At 45.0% G+C, this 24,247-nt stretch overlaps 1 pseudogene; it reads right to left on the minus strand.

The window, feature by feature from the left end:
• Positions 1-13,910: 13,910 nt before the first annotated feature.
• LOC123326084 lies at positions 13,911-14,005 on the minus strand (annotated as a pseudogene).
• Positions 14,006-24,247: the final 10,242 nt, after the last annotated feature.

The following is a 24,247-nucleotide window of genomic DNA, read 5'->3' on the forward strand; positions in this document are numbered from 1 at the left end:
ATCCCTCATGTTGCAAACCATAAGAGAATCTTAGGAAACAAAGTGAGGGTTGCCGGAGGGGAGGGAGTTGGGGGATGGGGTAACTGAGTGATAGACATTGGGGAGGGTATGTGTTGTAATGAGCACTGGGTATTATATAAGACTGATGAATCACCGACCGCTGAAACAAATAATGCATTATATGTTAATTAATTGAATTTAAATTTTAAAAAAAGAATAACAGAAGTTTGTAACATCAAATCTCAGTTTAGTAGGGATACTTGTTAGATCTTGAAATAAATGTGTCATTTAAAATGAAAAAAAAAAAGGGGTGCCTGGGTGGCTTAGCCGTTGGGCGTCTGCCTTTGGCTCAGGTCATGATCCTGGGGTCCTGGGATCGAGCCCCACATCGGGCTCCCTGCTCGGCAGGAAGCCTGCTTCTCCCTCTCCCACTCCCCCTGCTTGTGTTCCCTCTCTCGCTGTGTCTCTCTCTGTCAAATAAATAAAATCTTAAAAAAAAAAAAAGAATCCCTCATGTTGTTCTTTTATAGCCACACCTACTTCTCTCCTGCTTCTATTCCCCCGACCACTAATCTTTAGTCCATCTCTATAATTTTGTCATTTCAAGAATGCTATATAGGGTGCTTGGGTGGCTCAGTTGGTTAAGCATCTGCCTTCAGCTCAGGTCATGATCTCCGGGTCCTTGGATTGAGTCCCATATCCGGCTCTCTACTCAGCAGGGAGTCTGCTTCTCCCACTCATTCTCCCTCTGTGCGCATGTGCTCTCTCTCGCTCTCTCACGCGCTCTCTCTCTCTCCCTCCCTCTCAAATAAATGAATAAAATCTTTAAAAAGAAAAGAATGCTATATAAATGGAATCCTACACTATGTAACCTATTTGGATGGCTTTTCCCACTAAGCATAATTCTTTGGAGATTCATCCAGGTTGCTGCATTTATCAAAGTTCATTCCTTTTTATTGCTGAGTACTATTCCTTGGTATGGATGCACTAATTGGTTTAACCAGTCACCCATTGAAAGACATCGGGATTGTTTCCAGTTTTTGACTATTATCAATAAAGTTGCTATGACTATCCATGTACAGGTTTTTATGTGAATGTAAGTTTTAATTTTTCAGGGATAAATGCTGAGAAGTAGAATTGCTGGGGGCACCTGGCTGGCTCTGTCAGTGGAGCGTGCAACTCTTGATCTTGGGGTTGTAAGTTCAAGCCCCGTATTGGATGTGGAGAATGATTAAAATCTCTTTTTTAAAAAAGTGAAATTGCTGGGTTGTATGGTAATTGCATGTTTAATTTTATAAGAATAAACTGCCAAACTATTTTCCAGAGGGACTGTACTATTGTGCTATGTGCCCACCAGCAAAGTATGAGTGATTTTTTTTTTTTTTAGATTTTATTTATTTGAGAGAGAAAGAGAGAGAGCGCACGCACACATGAATGGGGAGAGCAGCAGAGGGAGAGGGAGAAGCAGACTCCCCGCGGAGCAGGGAGCCCGATGCGGGGCTTGATCCCAGAACCCTGAGATCATGACCTGAGCTGAAGGCAGACACTTAACCAACTGAGCCCCCCAGGCACCCCTAAGTTCCCTCTTCTATTCCCCCGATTGATCCATGTGTCTGTCCCTCTGCCAGTACTACAATCTTGATTTCTGTAGCTATACAATTAGTTTTGAGATCAGGTAAACTGATTCCTCTGACTTTATTCTTTTTAAAATTGTTTTAGTTATTCTAATTTCTTTGTCTTTCCACATAAATTTTAGAATAATCCTGTCCATGTCTAAAAAATTCTTGCAGGGATGTTGATAGGAATCGCATTAAACTGTATATGGATTTGAGGAGAACTGACATCTTTACTATGTTGATTCTTACAATCCATGAACATGGTATGTTTCCCCATTTATTTGGATCTTCTTTGATTTCCTTTACTAGCATCTTGTAACTTTAAGCATACAAGTCCTGTACCTGTGGTGTTAGATTTACACCTAAGTATTGCTTCTTTTTCTTCTGCTTCTCTCCTCCTCTTCCTGAATGATACAGCATTTAAAATTTTGGTGGCCATGTGTTTGTTGCAAATATATAGAAGTACAATTGATTTTGTGTTTCTTTTGTATCTTATGGATAAAAGATTACCCTTGCTGAGCTCACATGTCATAGACATTTTGTGTTTTGTTTTGTTTTTTTGTAGATTCTTTGGAATTTTCTGTGTAGCCAATCCTGTCGCCTGCAAATAGGGACAGTTTTATTATTTCTTTCTGATCTGTATGCCTTTTATTTCCTTTTCTTGCATTGTTGTACTGACTAGAACTTCCAGCACTGTGTTGAATAAGAATGGTAAGAACGGACATCCTTGCTTTGTTCCTGAGTTTAGGCAGAAAGCATTCAATTCAGTCTTTCCCCATTAAGTATGTTAGCCACAGATTTTTTTTGTAGATGCTCTTTATCAAGTTGAGAAAGTTCCCCTCTTTTCCTATTTGTTTTTTTTTTTAAATCATGAACAGATGATGAATTCTGTCTTGAGCTTTTTCTGATATTAATTGATATCATGAGATTTTTCTTCTTTAAATTGTTATTATAGTAGGTTATGTTCATGGGTAAAAAAATATTTGCACCCTTGGAATAAGCCCCATTGATCTTGAAAGAATTATATAGTATATAATTCTTTACAATTATTGCTGAATTATATTTGCTAATACTTTGTTAAGATTTAATAAAAAAAAGAATTTTGCATCTGTATTCATGAAGGATAATGGGCTGTAGTTTTTTTTCTTCGTACTCTCTGGTTTTGGTACCAAGATAATACAGCTTCATAAAATTAATTGAGGGGTCGCATGAGTGGCCCAGTCGCTTAAGCATCCCATTCTTGATTTAAGCTCAGGTCATGATCTCAGGGTCATGAGATTGAGCCCCATGTCGGGCTCCATGCTAGGCAGGGAACCTACTTGGGATTCTCTCTCTCCCTCTCCCTCTGCCCCTCCCTCCACTCATGCGCTCACATGCGAGTCCGCGCACGTGCTCTCTCTCTCTCTAAAAAAAAAAGAAAAGAAAAAGAATTGGGAAGTATTCCCTTCTCTTCTATTTTCTGGAAGAGATTGTGTAGAATTGGTGATAATTCTTATTTAAAACTTTGATAGAATTCTCCAGTGAAACCATCTGGGTCTGAAAATTCCTTCCTTGAGAGTTTTTAAATTATGAATTTAATTTCCTTAATAGTACAGGACTCTTCGAATTACCTATTTCACATTGTTGTTTGTGTTTTTTGAGGAGTGAGCCATCTTGTTGAAGTTGAATTTATGTGTGTAGAGTTATTTGTAGTATTCCCTTATTATGCTCTTAATGTCTGTGTGGTCTATAGTGATATCCCTATTTCATTCCTGATATTGGTAATTTGTGTCTTTTCTCTCTTTTTTTTTGTCTGTCTTCCTAGAGTTTTGTCAATTTTATCAATCTTTTCAAAGAACTGGCTGTGGGTTTCATTGAATTTCCCTATTTTTCTGTTTTCAACTCATTTCTGCTCTTTATTATTTCCTTTCTCTTTTTTTTTTTTTAAAGATTTTATTTATTTATTTGACAGAGAGATAGAGCCAGAGAGCACAAGTGGAGAGAATGGCAGAGGGAGAGGGAGAAGCAGGCTCCCCACTTGAGCAGGGAGCCCGATGCGGGGCTCGATCCCAGGACCCTGGGATCATGACCTGAGCCGAAGGCAGACGCTTAACCATCTGAGCCACCCAGGCGCCCCTCCTTTCTCTTTTTTAAAAAAAGATTTTATTTATTCATTTGAGAGAGAGAGAGCACAAGCAGGGGGAGCAGCAGAGGGAGAGGGAGAAGCAGGCTCCGCACTGAGCAGGGACCCTGATGTGGGACTCGATCCCAGGACCCTGAGATCATGACCTGAGTGTAAGGCAGTGGCTTAATTGACTGAGCCACCCAGGTGCCCCTATTTCCTTCCTTCTGCTTGCTTTGATTTATTTTGCTCTGTTTTTTTATGTTCTTGATGTGGGAGCTTAGATGATTGACTTGAGACTTTTCTTCTTTTCTAATATATGCATTTAGTGCTATGAATTTCCCTCTCAGCACAGCTTTGGCACAAGTTTTAATGTTATGCTTTTATTTTCATTATTTTTCATAATTTCCCTTGAGACTTCCTCTTTGACATAAGGACTATTTCAAAGCCTGTTATTTAGTTTCTAAGTGTTTGGAAATCTTCCCATTATCTTTCTATTATTGATTTCTAAGTTTGATTCCATTGTGGTCAGAGAACACATTCTATAGGATTTCAATTATTTTAAATTTGTTAAGATTTGGGGTTTTTTTTTGTGATCGAGGACGGGGTCAATCATGGTATGTGTTCTTTGGGCACTAGAAGCAAATGTGTGTTCTGTGGGTAGGTGCACTCTTCTGTGCGTGTCAAGTAGATACTGTAGTTGGTGATATTGTTGAGGTCTTCTGTGTCCTTGCTGATTTTCTGTCCACTTGTTCTATCAATTGTTAAGAGGTATATTAAAATCTCCCAACTGTAATTATGGATTTGTCTTCTACTTTCAGTTCTATCAGTTTTGTTTCACATATTTTACAGCTCTGTTGTTTTGTGCATATGCACTTAGAATTGCTTTGTCATCTTGGTGGATTGACCCTTTCATCATTACATAGTAGGAAAAAATATATATAAAAAAAAATCAGAGAGAGGGGGGATTCTTTATTAGTGGCACCTGGGGGTGGAAACTAGGCTCCTCGTATGGTTTATGGGGGAGTGATCAAATTTCTTTTTACATTTACTATCAGATTGATAAAAATTAAAAAGTGTGATAACAGTTGTTTATCTGTTGGTGAGGCTGTGGGGAAGCAGGCCCGTCATACATGGTACATTGACCCAACTTTCATGGGCAACATCCCAGGAACAAGATTACAAACTCATGTGCCCTTTGGTCAAACAGTTCTGCTTCTTAGGAATTTATCCCAAAGACATAAGCACATGTGAGCAAAATGACGGTAAGAGCAAAAAATTGGAAACAGTCGAAATGCCCTTCAGTAGACTTGTTAAATAAATATGGTACAGTCCAAACAGTGGATTACTGAAGTGCCGCCACTTCTTAAAAAGGAAGGTGTTTATCTATCGATATGGAATATTCAGTCATCAAGATAAATGTTAAGTGAAGAAAAAAGAAAGTACCCTGCAGGACAGTGTGTCTGGTATGTCATTATTTGTTTAAAAGGGGAAAAAAAAACACAAACAAGTATTTGCCTATATATGTTAAAAAAAAAAAATCAGGCTGAATACACAGCGCTTCCTGGAGGGTCCTCCACTCATGCCCACTCTGCTCAAGGCCACAGTGGACAAAAAATTGTCAGACTGGCCTTCTCCGAGCCAGGCACCAGCCTAGGACTCTAGGGAGGCTGTGAGGCACCCTGGATAATAGGCAGAGACAGGCCACATTGTCAGCCCTTTGAACCTGCCCTTTGGGTGTTTGCTTTCGCAGACACTTAGGCCTTCAACTTGGGAAGTGGAGAGGGGTGGAGACGGAAGGAGGCCTCTCATTGGCCAAGGGGCCCTCTGGATTGCCCAAGCTCCAGGGACCAGCTCTTAGACTCTAAATTAATTGGGAGGCTGCCAGATGGGGGGATTGGGATCCAGATCCTGAGGATGCCCATCAATGGGGATGAGATGGAACTGCAGTTCTGGGGAGACCCCTCTCACTGTTCCACGCCTATCAGGGTGTCTCCCCACCTTCCCAACTCCTTCCACAACCCTCCTTCCAGGCCCTCTCAGATTTGTACACGTCCCTTGGGTGGGCCTTGATGTCACTGCGGGGCGTTGGGTTCAGAGGTGGGGGATTTCTTGGAGAGCTTGGAACAGGACTCCCCCAGACCCCCTCAATCCTCTCGTCCTAGACTGCTGGCTGCATCAGGGGTGGTGAGGGGGCCTATGAGAGTCCCAGGAGCCAACTGTGCCCACCCGCAGACACGTTATTTCCCTTGGAGGAGCCCTCAGACTCAAATGAGGGTATGCGCAACTATGTATCATTATGTCAAAATCATCTGATTATGTGTCTGTCTCACTGCTTCTAGGAGGGTCAGGAATGTATCTGGTTTTGCCCACCCCTGTATTCCCATTGTCCAGCTGAGTGCCTGGCACGCAGAGGCACCCAATACTTGTGGAATGAATTAACGTTCTCCGACGTAGGCCAGGAACCCACCGTGTGGGGTCTCTTGGCTTCAGCCCACAGACCTGGCTATCCTTGGGGTGGGGGTCAGGAACTCTGCAAATCCAGGTCTCTAACGTCCCCGGCTGAAGCTGGAGCCTTCCCCTGAGGGGGCTGGATGTTTTCTTGGGTTAAGAAATGTTTTCTTACCCAGACATCAAGAAAACATTTCTTGACCCAAGAAAACATCCAGCCATCAAAAAGAATGCAAACTTGCCATTTGCAATGACATGGATGGAACTAGAGGGTATTATACTAAGCAAAATAAGTCAGTCAGAGAAGGATAAAAAACATATGATTTCACTCATATGTGGAATTTAAGAAATAAAACAGATGAACATAGGGGAAAGGGAAGGAAAAATAAAATAAGATGAAAACAGAGTGGGTGGCAAACCATAAGAAACTCAACTATGGGAAACAAACAGGGTTGCTGGAGGGGAGGTGGAGGGGGATGAGGTAACCAGCTGATGGTCATTAAGGAAGGCACTCGAAGTAATGAACACTGGTGATGTATGCAACTCATAACTCACTGGATTCTGCCTCTGAAACTAATAACATAATAAATGTTAATTAAATTGAACTTAAATAAAAAATTTACAGAAAATGTTTTCTTGACTAGAAAATGACTAAAAATTTTTTCTTGACTAAAAAAAATTTAAAAAAATGTTTTCTTGATTCTAGCGTACTAGAATCTGGGCTTCCACGATTCTTTTATTTTTTTTTTAAGATTTTATTTATTTTTTTGCCAGAGAGAGAGAGAGCAGGGGGAGCAGCAGAGGCAGAGGGAGAGGGAGAAGCAGACTCCCCGCTGAGCAAGGAGCCCGATGCAGGACTTGATCCCAGGACTCTGGGATCATAACCTGAGCCAAAGGCAGATGCTTAACCGACTGAGCCACACACGTGTCCCCCACGATCCTTTTACTCCAGCATTTACTGAGAGCCTAGTCCAGGGACCCTAGGAATCCAATGGTCTGGGATGTTGCTACTCCCTTTCATTTCTCAGATGAGTCCTTCCCTCATGAAGAGATAGACATTGTCTAAATAATCACACAGAGGAATGCAAAATGAATACGGTTTGCTCTGAGAACTTGTAACAGGGGTGCCTGGCCCAGGCTGGCTGTCCTAAAGCGAGATCGGAGGAAGGAGGAGTCCAGCAGACAAAGAGGGTCGGGGAGAGGCAGCTTATGCTAGGAAGCTATAGAAATCCCCTCCCCAGGGCTGTCCCTTTCCCGGCTCAATTTGCTGGCAGTCCTGACCTATGAGGTCAGCGACTAGTCGGGGGCGGGGGACCTTTACCCCATACTTCCAGGAGAGGGCACCCTGCTCTTACGTTTGGCTTCTGCCTACCCGAGTCCTGGGATCTCATAAACCTCCCAGCTGCCCTGGGAGGCAAAATACAGTTTATTGCTCCCTCTTGTAGAAGAAACTGAGACTCAGAGAATTTTGACGGATATGGTTAGTAGTCTGTTGACATATTTTGAGGGTTTTTAGCCCATGGAAGCATCCACTCTGGGTGTTGATAGTGACATTCAGGATAATAATACTGGCCGACATTTATTAACTAATTCCTATGCTCCACCCTATAGGTTAGATGCTGCAATTATACCTATTTTACAGACGAAAAAACTGAGGCTTATAGTGGTCACCCAGCCCAAAGTTAGAAGCACTGATGACATCTGACTCTTGGACCCCTGCTGGTAAGTACTGCGCTATTCTGTTTTCCCATAATGCTCTTCCTGATACCCGCCCCCCACACGCACACACATACTGGGGAGTGTGAAGACACAGAGAGGAACAACACAAAGACCCTTTCCCCTGGAGCTCCATCTTAGTGACCGTGTGTGTGTTTACACATAAATGCAATCATATAAACCCTCACACACATATTCATTCACACATATACGTTTTTCCCACCATCACACACAGATATACACACACACATATTCTCACTCATTCACATGCACACACATTCACACACTGCCACATACTCACACACATTCAGACACACACCTACACACAGTTAAATGTTAGACAAGGATGAGCCCTCGACCTGTGCTTTAACTGCCAGAGAGCCCTGGGGCCCAAGGTTCAGCCAGTGATCTGAGTGTTGTTTGTGACACCCCTCCCTTCCTGTTCCCTTCCCTTTAGTCCACAAACATTGCTGGCCACCCACTCGAGGGCAGACTACTGGGGAACATGGATGACTCAGACCTGGTTCCTGCCCTTGGGGAACTTCCTAGCCCTGGGGGCCAAAGACTCACCAAGAACCACCACATAGACCTTCGATGATGCCAGGGCACATCTGAGCAAAGCGTCCAGAGGGGAGGGAAGGAATGTTGCACCAGCCTGGGGGTCTCGGAGGTTTCTCAGAGGAAGAGGTGCCCACCTGGGTCTAGAAAGAGCCAAGCAGAGAAAGCAGAAAGAGACCTGCTCCGGAGTGGAAACATTTGCAGTCATGGCAGAGTAAAAAAGTGGGGGGAAATAGCAGCTAACATCATGAACTCTTTCGAACCCTCCATGTAGATTATCCTGTTTAACCCCCTCAACAATCCTATGGGATAAAAATCATTATTAACTGCATTTTATAGATAAGGAAACTGAGAGTCAGGAAAACCCAGGTGGTAAGCTGCAGAGTCAGGATCTGAACCCAGTTTCACCTAGCTCCAAGATGTAGGCTCACGGTGCCAGGGTTCTGCTGCTTTGGCTGTGATCATTTCTGCTTCCCACACATACACGACCTTCCTCTCTCTCCTTCTGGTGCTGAAGGGGCCCTTGACAGGTGCAACAATATACTGTCCCCCTCCCCACTCCCTTCAAAATGCATCTAAGCATCCTGGAGCCTCCTGCCCAAGAAGAACTTTCCACTAGTGTGCCCTCAGAGACCACATTGTATTGTTTTGGTTTTGGCAAACAGCTTAGTAAAGTGTGTAATAGGGCCCCCCCAAAAAAGTATAAAATATGAATTAGTTGCCAATTTTTTTAAATTGGGAGAGTTCAAATGAAAATCCATGTTTCTAGGTTCTCTTGAAAAGATGATCAGGTCTGGCAATTGAGTGGATGTTGTCATATAGCAATGGGTGGGCAAGCTGGATGTTAACTGTCCTCTTTAGATGGTGTTTAAGTTCTCTAGGCCAACATACATCCCCGCCCCAGGCCCACTTTAGTTCTGCCAGTCTGATCCCTGACTTACTTTTCTCAACGGTCCACGATCATCCCAGTGGCCGCTGGTTGCCATTCTCATTTGCACAGCAACCACTGAGTTGTTTGCCCGTATGCTAGATGTCCCCACATTGCAGGACTTCCTGTGTTGGTTATAAATGTGATAGGTTGTAACCTATCTTCTAGTTGCCACCGAGATCCTAAAATGAGGAGCTCCTAAGGAGCGCCTGGCTGGCTCAGTCAGTAGAGCATGTGACTCTTGATCTTGGAGTTGTGAGTTCAAGCCCCACGATGGGTGTGGAGATTACTTAATAAAATCTTTATAAAAAAATATAACCCCTTAGGAGCGCCTAGGTGGTTCAGTCGTTAAGCGTCTGCCTTCGGCTCAGGTCATGATCTCAGGGTCCTGGGATTGAGCCCCGCATCGGGCTCCCTCCTCGGGGGGAAGACCGCTTCTCCCTCTCCCACTCCCCCTGCTTGTGTTCCTGCTCTCACTGTCTCTCTCTCTGTCAAATAAATAAATAAGATCTTAAAAATAATAATAATAATAATAACCCCTTAAACTCAAGCTTCCAGGATGGATCCTTGTAGCCTCCCTTTGAGGTGGACAGGGCTCGAATTATTACACATTTGACAGAAGAGTAAATAGGGATAAGCACTTGCCTGAAGCTTATCCCCGAGTCCACTGCTGACTTGAACAGCTCACACCCAGATAGGAGGTTTGACGTCCAGAGGTCATGTGGTGTGAGGATCAGATGATGAGGATTGTGCTCTGAGATCCTGGCTCCTGGCGGTAGAAGAGGAGGGTCCGGAGGGAGGACAAAGAGCTTGGCATCACTTACCCGTGGCGGTCTGAGGCTAAATGTTGGTAAGTCTCTGCCCTGGCATCCATTTATCTACTGCTGTGTACCAAACCACCCATGCTTGGTGGCATAAAACAACGATAATCCTTATTATTATCTTTTGGTGTGGGGGTTGATTGAGCTCAGCTGGGCAGTTCTTGCTCTTGGTCCCTTGTGTGGTTGCGGTTAGATGGTGGCTGGACTGGCGTCATCTTACAGGCTTCCTCACACGCGTGGCTGCCAGCTGGTGCTGGCTATCAGCTGGGACCTCAGTGAGGCTGTCAGCAGGAAACTGCATGCGGCCTCTCCATGGGGCCTGGGCTTCCTCCTAGCATGGTAGCTGGGTTCCAAGGGGGAGTGTCCCAAGAGAGAGCCAGGCAGAATTGGCATCACCTTTTATTCTTTTCAATTATTTTTTTTTTTAAGATTTTATCCATGGGGCGCCTGGGTGGCTCAGTCATTAAGTGTCTGCCTTCAGCCTGGGTTGTGGTCCCGGGGTCCTGGGATCGAGCCCCGCATCGGACTCCCTGCTCCACGGGAAGCCTTCTTCTCCCTCTCCCACTCCCGCTGCTTGTGTTCCCTCTCTTGCTGTGTCTCTCTCTGTCAAATAAATAAATAAAATCTTTTAATAAAAAAAAGAAAAAAGATTTTATCCATTTATTTGAGAGAGAGAGAGGACACGTGGTGGGGAGGGGCAGAGAGAAAGAGAGAAACAGACTCCCCACTGAGCTGGTAGCCCAACATGGGACTCAATCCCAGGACCCTGAGATCATGACCCGAGCCAAAGGCAGACGCTTAACTGACTGAGCCACCCAGGCACCCCTTTTGACTATTCTTTAAAAAAAATTTTTTTTCTAGCTTTATGGAGATACAATTGACAAAGAACACAGTGTGAGTTTAAAGTATACAGGGGCACCTGGGTGGCTCAATTGGTTAAGCGTCTGCCTTCAACTCAGGTCATGATCCCGGGATCCTGGGATTGAGTCCCCTGGTTGGGCTCCCTGCTCAGTGAGGAGCCTGCTTCTCCCTCTCCCTCTGCCTGCTGCCCCCCGCTGCTTGTGCGCTCGCTCTGTGTCAAATAAATAAAATCTTTAAAAAAACAAAGTGTACAATGTGATGATTTGACAATCATATGTATTGTGAAAAGATGAACACAATAAGGTTAGTTAACCGTATAGATATCATTCACCTCACTTAATTCTCAGTAATTTTTTTCTTGTGGTGGTAATGGTGGTGATGAGAACCTTTAAGATCTACTCTCTTAGCAACTTTCAGGTATACAACACAGTATTGTTAACTATAATCACCATCTGTACATTAGATCCCAGAACTTATTCATCTTCTAACTGGAAGTTTATGCCCTCTGACCAACATCTCCCCATTTCCCCTACCTCCCAGCCCCTGGCAACCACCATTCTACTGTTTCTATGAGTTTGGCTTTTTGACATTCCACATACAAGTAAGACATGCCTTTCTCTGTCTGACTTATTTCACTTATAATGCCCTCGAGTCCATCCATGTTGTCCCAAATGGCAGGATTTCCTTCCTTTTTTTTTTAAAGATTTATTTATTTTAGGGGCGCCTGGGTGGCTCATTTGGTTAAGCGACTGCGTTCAGCTCAGGTCATGATCCTGGAGTCCCAGAATCGAGTCCCACATCGGGCTCCCTGCTCGGCGGGGAGTCTGCTTCTCCCTCTGCCCTTCCCCCCTCTCATGCTCTCTCTCTCTCTCTCTCTCTCTAATAAATAAATAAATAAATCTTAAAAAAAAAAAGATTTATTTATTTTAGAAAGAGAGAGAGGGGTGCCTGGGTGGCTCAGTTTGTTAAGCATCTGCCTTCAGCTTGGGCCATGATCCCAGGGTCCTGGGATCGAGCCCCACATTGGGCTCCCTGCTCAGAGGGGAGCCTGCTTCTCCCTCTGCCTGCTGCTCCCCCTGCTTGTGCGCTCTCTCTCTGTCAAATAAATAAAATCTTAAAAAAAAAAAGAAAGAAAAGAAAAAAGAGAGAGAGAGTGCGCACACATGAGTTGGGGGAGGGGCAGAGGGAGAAAGAGAAAGAGAATCCCAAGCAGGCTCCATGCCCAGCACAGAGCCTGGTGCGGGGCTCCATCTCACAACCCTGAGATCATGACCTGAGCCGAAACCAAGAGTCAGACACCTAACTGACTAAACCACCCAGGCATCCCAGGATTTCCTTCTTTTTATGACTGAATAATATTCCATTGTGTGGGAAAAAGTGGCATATTTTTTCTTTATCCATTCATCCATTGATGGATACTCAGGTGTTTCCATGTCTTGGCCATTTTTTGGTATCACCTTTTATGATCTAGCCTTGGAATTTATATTGGCATCACTTCCACCATACTGTTATTTGAAGCAGTCACAAAGACCCAGTCAAATTCAGGAGAAGGGGCCATAGATTCTACCATTTGATTGGAGAGTGACAAGGTTCTAGAAGAGCATGAGGGATGGGAGATATTGATGTGATCATTTTTGAGAAGTATACTCTACCACACCAAATAAGGAGGTGGGGAGCTCTTCAGTCAGATGCCTCGGTTAGAATCCCAGCAGTACCCTTTATGACTCTGAGCCTCGTTTCCTTATCTATAAAATGAGACTAGGGGCGCCTGGGTGGCTCAGGTCATGATCCCGGGGTCCTGGGATCGAGCCCCGCATCGGGCTCCCTGCTCGGCGGGAAGCCTGCTTCTCCCTCTTCCACTCCCCCTGCTTATGTTCCCTCTCTAGCTGTGTCTCTCGCTGTCAAACAAATAAATAAAATCTTTAAAACGAGACTAATAATAGCACCTGTTCCGTGTGATTGCTCTGAGGATTGAATGAGTCAAAGACCCAAAGAGCAGGGTAACTGGCACAGCCAGTGTTCAGTCAATATCACTGTTGTTGGGATAGGTCATCACGCTAAGCTCTGACGAGTGTGAGTCACCATACCGGGCCATTGCCTGTTTGTATGTGTGTGAGGAAGCCTGGAGGATGTTCAAGGATGTGTGTGCACATGGGTCCATGCACACATGTCCAGAGGAGCTGAATGAGTGAGTATATGTGTCAGTATGAGCACTTACCCAGGTGGGAACCTTGAGTGGAGGCCTGCCCATGCAGGAGGGCACATGCAGGACCATGGGTAAGTGTGGGCATGTGAGACAGGGGAGTGAGAATGACTGAGGGTGAGTGTATGTCCACAGTTGTGCATAGTTGGTACTGGATGTGGGTAGATTGAGCCGTGAAGGTCCATGAGAGTGTGGGATATGGCCAAGCGTATGTGTTAGATTTTGTGTACGTATGTGCATGAGTCTGTGTGTTTTCCGAAACATATCTGTCCATGCTTGATGCTTGGAAAAAAATGAGAAGATGTAGAAACAAAGAATGCTTTCAAACCTTCCCAGGGTGTTTGAATCAAATGAACCCTTGGGGACTGTGGCCAGCAGAAAGACAAGGCATGCCAGGTGGAGTGGTGTGGAGAAAGGCTTCTCTGAGGCTCCTAATCACACTTGGGCTGAGAACCAGGGGCCCTATTAGGGCCAACAGCTTCCCACACAGAGTTGCCTCTTCATCTTGGATGACAGCTCCACATCTGGGCCCTCCTCCTCCTCATTCCCATCACTATTAGTAGGTAATTTGTTCATTTGTTCACATTTTTTTTTAGTCAACTAGTTTATTCCTTTTTTTTTAAGCTTTAATTTTAATTCCAGTTAGTTAACATACAAATGTATGGAGCACTTCATGAATTTGCCTGTCACAGGGGCCACGCTAATCTTCTCTATATTATTCCAATTTTAGTCTATGTGCTGTTGAAGCAAGCTATTGATTCAAATATTTATTGAATACCTACTATGGACCAGGAACTATGCTAGAGGCTGGGGATAAAGCCCCTGTCCTAGAGGAGCTAATGTCTTAGTTGGAGGGGATATTATATACATAAACACATATATCATGGACAAAACGTCACATCAAGTGGTGGTGAGTGCCATGAAGAAAAATGAGAGGGTCTCCTGACTTGGAAGATGGGAGATACTCTAGAGAGGAGGTGAGGGAGGCCTGTCTGAGGTGCAGAGAACTGAGTGTCAGGGGGAAGACATATATTTTGGGCAAAGGGAACAGCAAGCACCAAGACCTTAGGTGAGAATATGCCTGGCACATTTCAGGAGTGACGAGGACACCATTGAGGCTGCAGTGAAATGAACTAGGGGCAGAGGAGAGGAAACTGGGTCATAAAGCTGCCAGGAGATGGAGAACCGTGAGCTTCAGCAGGGGAGGCCGACTCTCCTTCTTTTCCTTTGCCTTTTCCACCATCCTCACGTGTTCCTTTCCTGTGGCTGCACTAACTTATCGTGGACTGGTGGTATAAAACAACTAAAATTTTTCTTGCAGAGTGATGGAGACCAGAGTCCAAAATCAAGGTGTCAACAGGGCCATACTTGCTCCGAAGGCTCTAGGGGAGAATCCTTTCTTGCCTCTTCCAGCTTCTGGTGGCTCTGGGAGTTCACTGGTTTATGGCCACATCCCTCCAATCTCTATCTCCATCTTCCCATGGCCTCCTCTTCTCCCTCTGTCTCTTCCCTCTTCTTGTCTCTTCTGAGGATGCTTGTCATTGGATTTAGGATTTAGGGCCCATCCAGATAAACTCATCTCGAGATCCTTAACTGAACTGCACCTGCAATTCACAGGTTCTGGAGTTAGGACATAGGTATATCTTTTGAGGGGCCACTGTTCAACCCACTGCACTTCATTTTTCTAGGATCTAAGGCAGACCAAGTAGGGCCTCTGTGGGTTTGTTTCCACCTTTACAGAAGAGGACAATGGCACGGATTCCTAGGGTTGTCAAGAGGGAAAGATGGAGTCAGGAATAAAAAGGTGCCCCACATACGTTGGTGCTCAATATTGAATTGTTATTATTGGGGGATGTCCCCATGAAATTAGTCACTTTATCAAGTTTCCGAGTTTCTGTTGAATGCAGAGCCTCTATTAGGCACCATGGGAGTCGAAAAGGAAGGGGCAGGCCCAACATCAGATCCCCCTTCTGACTCTGCTCTGGTTGGCAAAGAGTACCCGCCACCCTCACCCTTTGTGATAGTTTTTTTTTTTTTTAAGATTTTATTTATTTGATTTTTTTTTAAAGACTTTATTTATTTGAGAGAGAGAGAATGAGAGAGAGTGAGCACATGAGAGGGGGGAGGGTCAGACAGAGAAGCAGACTCCCCGCCGAGCAGGGAGCCCTATGCAGGACTCGATCCAGGGACTCCAGGATCATGACCTGAGCCGAAGGCAGTCGCTTAACCAACTGAGCCACCCAGGTGCCCACCCTTTGTGATAGTTAATTTTATGTGTCAACTTGTTTGGGCCACAGGGTGTCCAAATTAAACATTATTTCTGGATGTCTCTGTGTGTTTCCAGATGAGAGTAGCATTTAAATCAGTGGACTCAGTAAAGTGGATTGTCTTCCTCATGTGGGTGGGCATCATCCAATCCACTGAGGGCCTGAATAGAACAAAAGGTGGAGGATGGGAGGATTTTTTCCCTTTCTGACTACTTGTTTGAGCTGGGACATTGGTCTTCTCCTGCTCTTGGACTGAATTACACCACTAGGTTTCCTGGGTCTCCAGCTTGAGGATGGCAGGTCATGAGACTCCATCTCTGTAATCATGTGAGCCAATTCCTCAAAGTAAATTTCTCTCTTTCCTTTTTTTAACATGGATGAATCTCAGATACTAAATTGAGTGAGAAGCCAAACAAAAAGGAGTACATGCTGGATAATTCCACTTGTATGACGTTCAAGAACAAGCAAAACTAAAGTATGTTTATAGAAATTAGGACAGTTGTTACTTTGGCAGAGGGACTGGGGACTCTAACTAGGAAGGGACATGAAGGAGCCACCTAGTGGTCTGAAAATAGTCTGGGTAGAGGTTACATGGTTTTAACAAAAGCAAAAATGCATGAAGCTGGATGCTTAGGATAGGTGCATTTTATTTACTTAACTGTACGTATGCTATGTCTCAATCACAACATTAATAAGTCTGCCAATACCAAATGTTGACAACAATGAGGAGTACCAGGACTTCTCATGCTTTGTTAGTAGGGGAGAAGTAAATACACATAACCTCTCTGGGGAGCCAGTTAGCAATAACTTGCAAAGTTGAAGCTGTGCATGCCCACCAATTCCGTTTGCAAGTCTATACCTGAGAGAACATCACACACGTGCACGAGAAGACATGTACAACACTGTTCATTGCATCACTGTTTGTAAATGTGAAATATTAGAAGCAATCTGAAGGTCCATCAACAGGATAATAAGATGTGGTGTACTCATGTAGTGTAATTATACATACCAGGTGGGTTAGAGAGAAGAGGTAGAGAATCATAGGTAGTAGATCTAGAAGGGCCTCAAAGATCAAGTCCATGCTCTATTTTAGACATAATGATACTGAGACCTAGAGAGGCTGACTAATTTGTCCAGGGTCACACAGCAAATTAATGAACAAGTCAGGGGAGGCCTAGGTTTTCATACTCCCAACCCAGTACTCATCCCTAGGGATAGAAAGGGAATTAGTTATAATCCCTGTTCAGGGAGCTTCCTTGGGGGTGGGAGGCAGTTTCACACATGGGGATGGTAAGCACAATCATGTTTTGGGTGTAGGGACACTCTGCCCACAGAGATGTCCTATGGCCAGCTCAAGGTCCAGCTGCCCCATCACAAATCTTGGGACATCTTCACCACTTCTCTGAGACCAGGCCAGGTTTGCTCAGGGACCTTCAGCAGGTGCTGCCACCAAAGGGAGTTGGGGCAGAATGAAGATATGGATGCCATCCTCTTCCCATCAGGATCTAAACTCAATTCCCATCCTGGGCCCATGCCTGCCCTGCCTGTAGCACTCCCCCACTCAGCCATTCCATCACTCCTTGCTGCTTCAGGCTTCCCTATCCCTGGTCCCGCCCACATAGGTCCTTGTTTTAGATGTTTCCTCTGTGGCGTCGGAACCTCTTTTTCTATACAAAGCACACTTCTTGACCTTCCCAGAATGTTTCCTTTCAGGGCCATTGTACTAGAGTAAAAGGGGGGCCCTGACTTGAGGTTGACTTTACTTGGAGGAAGGATACTTTGTAAAATTTGTCCAGAGAGATATCCTAATCTTCACAGAGGTCCTTATAGCAGCCTTATTTCCCCTCCTGAGCCTTCAGAAAGGGTACCACATCCCCTTAAGTCGTCTCAAGCAGAGGGCTCTCATTTCCTGTCAACTCCATGCATCTCAGAACCTTCTCCATTCCCTAGTGTTCCTGGCACATTGTTGCTTCAGTTGAACTGTCTGAACCTCTCTTTTCTCAGATGCAGAGTGGAGATAGTCAAAGTATTACCAAAGAATGCTCTTGGTTGCAAGTAGTAGAAAACTGGACCAGTGGTAGGTTAGGGGACTTTGTCTTACAGGAAGTCTCAACACAGGGGGCTGCTTGGCTTGTTTCACTGGCTTAATGATGTCATGGCCAGGGTCTCTGTGATTCTGTTGTGGCCTCATGGAATATGTTGTTCCATGGATGACATCATGTCCATGTGCCAGGTAGAAAAAGAAAGTAAAGGAATGAAGGATGAGCAACCTGAGTCTGTTCTTGGAAAGCCAAGGTGTTCCCAGAAGTTTTACCCAGTGGGCAGTCTCTACTATCTCATTGGCCAGAACTTTACACAGTGCCCCCCTTACCTAGAAGGTAGCTAGAGAGGAGGATATTGATGAGGTCAGTCACTGGCCAACAGTATCCACACACACACACATCTACCTCTTGGGGGTGATATGAGGATTACAAGAGCATAGTGCCACCAGAATAGCTAAAATGTAAAAGGCTGACAATATCAAGTGTTGATGAGAATGTGGAGCAACTAGAACTCTCATACATTATTGGTAAGAGAATAAATTTGGTACAGCCCCTTTGGAAACTATTTGGCAATACATACTAAAGCTAAATCTACATCTCCCTTATGATTCAGCAACACCCCTAGGTTTATATGTCCAAGAGGAGTAAATAAATATGTCCAAAAGGCATATGCATGAGTGTTCATGGCAGCCTTCTTCTCTGAAAACAACCCTGATGCCTGTCAACAGCAAAACAGATCAATTGTGGACTATTCGTACAATGGGACACTGCATAACAAAAAAGGGGGGGGAGAAGAAGAGGAGAGGAAGAAATTCATACACACAACAGCATGGCTTGTCCAAAGTCATGCTGCAAAGGTGGGATTCAAGCCCAGGTATGGTGACTCCAAATCCTGTGCTTCTTAGAGGAAACAGGATCTCCAACTGGTGGGAAGGTAAATTAGAAAAGCCTTCTTGAGGGAGGTTTGGCAGTGTCATTATTAAAAATATAATGGCCTTTGACTAGCAAGTTCACCATCACAACCTGCCCTAGGAAATATGTCTTTGTGGAAAGAAGCATGTGCAAGGATGTTCACTTCAGCATTGTTTGTCATGGGGGAACATAGGAAACAATCCAAATACCCACCAATAGGGTACTGAGGTGCATTTTTGCATTTGGAAAGGCTCTTAGAAGTACAGAAGAGAAGTGTGGACTCTCAGTTCAAATCCTGTTTCATTCACTTGGTAATATATTTACCCTCTCTAGGCCTCACTTTCTTCACACTTATTTATTTATTTATTTATTTATATTTATTTTTTTAAAAGTAAGCTCTACGCCCATCGTGGGACTTGAACTCACAACCTTGAAATCAAGAATCACAGGCTCCACCCACTGAACTGGCCAGGTGCTCCACTTTTTTCACCTTTAAAATGGAAAGAATGCTAGTGATCAAAGGCTGTCCGGTTGAAATCAGATATGCACATGAAGCCCAGAGGGAGGATGGGGCCTGGTCCCTCGGAGGCACTTGGGCATATTTTCACAGCATACACAGTATGAGATCCTGAGCAGTTGTTAAAAAGAACTAGGTTTGGGGGGGAGGGGGGGCACCTGGGTGGCTCAGTCAGTTAAGCTCTTGATCTCAGCTCATGTCTTGATCTCAGCTCAGGTCTTGATCTCAGGGTCCAGAGTTCAAGCCGCATTGGGTGGAGCCTACTTTAAAAAAAGAAAACAAGAGCTAGGAGGTGTGCCTGGCTGGTTCAGTTGAAGAACATGTGACTCTTGATCTCGGGGTCATGAGTTCAAGCCCCATGTTGTATATAGAGATTACATAAGTAAATAAGTATTTTAAAAATGTTTTAAAAAAATAAAAAGAACTAGGAAATCTCTATGTACTTGTATAGAAAAGTAATCTCTAAGTCCTAGGGTGAAGTAGGAAAAGCTAGTTGCAGAACAACATTTCTAGTTGCTCTTCCCCCTTGGAAAGGCAAGCATATATTTTCCTATATGTTATGCCACAGATCCATAAAAAACAAGATCTAGCAGAATATGGACCACATGTATGACAGTGTTACCTCTGGGGCAAAGGCAGAATTACCCCTGGGCTCTGTCACTTACTAGTTATGTGATCTTGGGCAAGTTATAGTGCCTCTCTGTGCCTCAGTTATCCCATCTTTAAAATGGGGGTACGCAAGTAGCTACCCGATAAATGGTTGTAAGGACTAAATGAATTAACACACACGAGGGCGCCTCGGTGGCTTAGTTGGTTAAGCGACTGCCTTCAGCTCAGGTCATGATCCTGGAGTCCCGGGATCGAGTCCCGCATCGGGCTCCCTGCTCAGCGGGGAGTCTGCTTCTCCCTCTGACCCTCTTTCCTCTCATGCTCTCTGTCTCTCATTCTGTCTCTCGCAAAAAAAAAAAAAAAAAAAAAAAAAATTAACACACACGAATCACCTAGAACAGTGCCTGTAACACAGTGTAGAGAACTGTTAGCTATTACTCATGAAATTTTCTTTTTATTCTTTTGTGCTCTTTCACTCTGCTGAAAATTTCTCTGTCTTGGTCAGAAGTGGGGAACAGCTACCCCCTCACAGCTCCTTCAGAGTTTTATGTAGAGGAAAAGCTTGAGAAAGTTTGAAGGATTGTACTGGAGACACAGGATAAAGACAGGCCCGTGGGTGGTGACCAAGAGTGGGCCTGGGGGTGGGACAGTGGAGGAAGGGATGGACGCAGCCGGACCGGGTCTCCAGGAACAGGGCCTAAGGACTGCATTTCCTCCAATTTAAGACCCATCGTTGTAATAAGTACCATTATTTTGTGCAACACCATGTGCTTTTTACACACACCTCAACTATTACATGCATCCCCATTTCAAAGATTAAAAGGCAAACAGATGTGCATTGTAGACTCATTAAAATATGGGTCCTTAAAGCACTGAAAAATTATAATGCCCTCACCCCCATTTTTAAACATCCTACTAAGCTGTAAGATAAGTAGAACAGGATTTTCCCTGTGAGGATTACTTTGAAGTTTCGGGGTGGGGGGAACAGTAAATGTCAAATTCTTTCCTTAAACCATATCTCGTCTTCTTTGTTCCCCTGCATGGGCTGAGTCAGCCTGTTGGGTGACCCAGGCCTGCCCTGGGGGAGGGGGGAAGCCACACAACCAAGTTCTTTGAGCCTCTCCCCTGCCCTGAGGGCAGCAGTGGCTGGAAAACGGCCCGGCTTTATGGCGGAACAATGGTGCCAGCCAGCTGTGGGTGAAGCAGGGCTGAGCAGCCTGGCCTAGCCTGGCCCGGCTCCCAAAAAGTGACCCTTGTACCTCAGGGGTCCACTCCACTGGGGCAAAAGGTCTGAGAGATCCAGGCAAAGAGGAGAGGGGATCGCCTCAACATCCCTGGTGAATAGCTCTGTGCATGAAATCCCGGAATCTCTTAGCCAGGGGCCTGCAGGGCCGGTGGGATTCAACAGTCCCATTGTACAGATAGGAAATCAAAGACCGGGCTGAAACTTACTCCGGGTCACACACTAAGTCGGAGGCAGAGCCGGAGCCAGGACCCAGGTTCCCTCTGACTCACCAAGTGCACTGTCAAGCGATGATTTGTGCAATCCTTTATAAACATGCCCAGGTCACGTGGTTTTGATGAAGTGACTGACACTTCAGACACAGTGTCTGGCCCACACGATCTCTGGAATGAGATCTGCACGACCTGAAGTATGAGCATCTCCAGGACAGGGGAGATCTGTGGGCACCTGCCTGTTCCCACTCCTTCCAGCCAATCTGTACTGTGACATAGTAACTGCTTGGGTTCAAAGCCCACCCCTAATACCTCCCCTGTGCATGATCCTGGGTAAATTACTTTGTCACTGCGGTAGCTAGCCTCCATGATGGCCCCCAGTGGTTTTCACCACCTGGTCTTCCTACTCTTGTATAGTCGGTCCCCTCCTACAGTGATTAGAGCTGACCTGTGCAACCACTAAGATACTATAGAAATGACAGTGTGGCTTCAGAGGCTAGGCCAGAAAATGCATTTTGGCTTCCACTTTGCTCTCTTGGATCAGTTGCTCTAGGAGAAGTCAGCTGCCATGTTCTAAGCGCACTCAAGCAGCCCCGTGGCAAGATCCACATGGCAAGTAACTGATACAACTAACAACCGATTTGCCAGACCTGTTCGGGGGCCACCTTGGAACTGGATCCTCCAGCCCTGGTGAAGCTTGAAGATGACTGCAGCCCTGGTTGACAGCTTGACTGGAGTCTCATGGGGTGCCCCAGGCTAGAATCACCCCATTAATCTGCTCTTAAATTCCCGACCCACAGAGAATGCTTGAGATAATAAATGATTATTGTGGTTTTCAGCTGTTAAGCTTCAGAATAATCTGTTATGCAGCAATAGATAATGACTATAGTCAGTCATCCTCAGCCTCCCTTTCCTTACCTTTGAAATGGAGATGAAGAAACACCTGCTCCAGAGAATCACAGGGAGGATTCGGTAGAATGATGCCTGGGAAGGGTCTGGCTCCTGGCGAACGCTCGTGGAGAGGAGCCAACATTGCTGTATTATTTTCGTCTTTATTCTTTGAGAGCAGAGGTGAATACTGTGTGAGGAAGGGCCAGGAGGGAGGATGACATAGCAACACCCGGTATCTTCTCTATCTTCCTGGCCTCTCAGTTCTGACTCTCTACTTGCCTACCCTCTCAGGGGACAGAAGTCCTACGGGAACCTCAGTCTCCTTAGGAGGCAGGGTGGGACTGGGCCAATGCTCCTCGGAGCATTCACCTGGCATCCTCACCCCTGCAGCTGATCTAGTGATTTCTTGCTCATCTGCCAGGCGGCCCGATGCACAGAATTCGCTTCATCTCAGCACTTTGCAGGGATGTTCCCTTACCCCTGGCAGCCACACAGCTAAGGACTGCTTTGCTCCTTATTCTGTCTCTGAGAACTGAGTTTAAATGTTAACTCTGCTCCTGATTTGCCTTTTGTCAAGTCACTCAACCTCTTGAGCCCCATTTCCTCATCTGCCAACCAGAGATAGTGAATTTCGCCTCAGGGTTGTTGGGGGAAGAAAATGAAGCAAGACAGTGAGCTAGGAATGCTTTGTTAGGTGGAAATAATAAACTGTAAATGCCCCCAAGCCTGTCCCCAGCTCCCTGCTCTGCCCCATCCTCCCAACGGCCACACTGAATTCTCACAGGCAGCCTCTGCCTCTCTTTGGGCTTGAGACCAAACTTACTTTTTAATCAGGGGACTATATTTTGTTTTTTTTTAAGTTTTTATTTATTTATCTGTTAGAGACAGGGAGAGAGAGAGAGCACAAGCAGGGGGAGTGGCAGGCAGAGGGAGAAGCAGGCTCCCCGCTGAGCAAGTAGCCCGATGCTATGCGGGGCTCAGTCTCAGTACCCTGGGATCATGACCTGAGCTGAAGGCAGACACTTAACGACTGAGTCACCCCGGTGCCCCGAGATTTGATTTCTTTAATCAGGGGCTCAGCTGTAAGTTGAAAATGTGCTCTAGTACCATGTTTCCTATGCCAAAGACCCGGTTCAAAATAAACTATTTTTAAATCAAAATAATAAAATCACAGTATAGAATACTGACCTTAAATCTGGACGGGCACTGAAATCCCCCTGAGGAGTTCATGTTGACGCCAGAGATTTAAATTTAATTATCTAGGGTGTGGCTTGGACATTGGGATTTTTAAAAGCTCCCCTGCCTTACTCCCCTGAATGAAACAATTGTTTTCAAGATACCCCACACCAGGTAATGAAGGACAGTGATCCCCCAGAGCCTGGAAACAAATGAGGTGGGTCCTATGATTTCCCCAGATTCCTGTCTTAAGAGGGAGTTTTCAGGCCATATGGTGCAGGGAGGGGGCACCCAGATGGAGCCCAGCAGCCACTTTGAGTTGGGGAGACAGAGAGCTGAGAGTCTGGGAAGACCAAAAAGAGTACCAAAGAGTAGAGAGAGAGAGAGAATTCTGGAGATCTACTCAAATACTCAGCTGAGTACTTACTAGCACGTGCATGTGAAGAGACTATCCAAGGACAAGGAAAGAACCAGACAAAAGGATTAGAGGGAACAGTGTTCAGTGCTCACGAAGGGCCAAGAATAGTGCCTGATTCCACCAGCCAGACTGGCAAGCCTCATGATTCATAGGGCGTTGGGTGGAATACACACATGGGTATTGCCTCAGCAGTGGAGAAAAGCTGGGCCTAGGCTAAGCCCTGCTTTGGTCCCAGCTATCTTAAAAGCAAGACCCCAAAGGATCAAACTGTTCCCAAATAAGTGCATCCCAGAACGAAGTGTAAGAATACCCAGAGAATTACAAAAATATCCTGCAGCCAACAGGTTAACATTCATGGTATGTGGCATCCAATAAAAACATTTACCAGTCATGCAAAGCAGGAAATAATGAGAAGAAAAAGGAATTGAAACTGACCCAGAACTGACAAAATTAGCAGAGAAGATATTAAGACAGCTATTATAACTGTACATGTCCAAAAAGTTAAGCAGACACATGGAAGACATAAAAAAGAAATCAAGCATCTAGAAATGAGTGAGATGTTATTTATTTATTTATTTATTACTGGGCTGCCTATTTTTAATTTATTTCTTTTGAGACCACCTCCTTGCAATTTCCAAAGAGAAAATACAAAACAAGAAACAGACTTTGTTTCAGATACATCAACAGTGTGCCGGAGTTTAAAGC

The sequence above is a fragment of the Neomonachus schauinslandi genome, chromosome 10 (assembly GCF_002201575.2).
Source record: "Neomonachus schauinslandi chromosome 10, ASM220157v2, whole genome shotgun sequence".
NCBI classification, from domain to species: domain Eukaryota; kingdom Metazoa; phylum Chordata; class Mammalia; order Carnivora; family Phocidae; genus Neomonachus; species Neomonachus schauinslandi.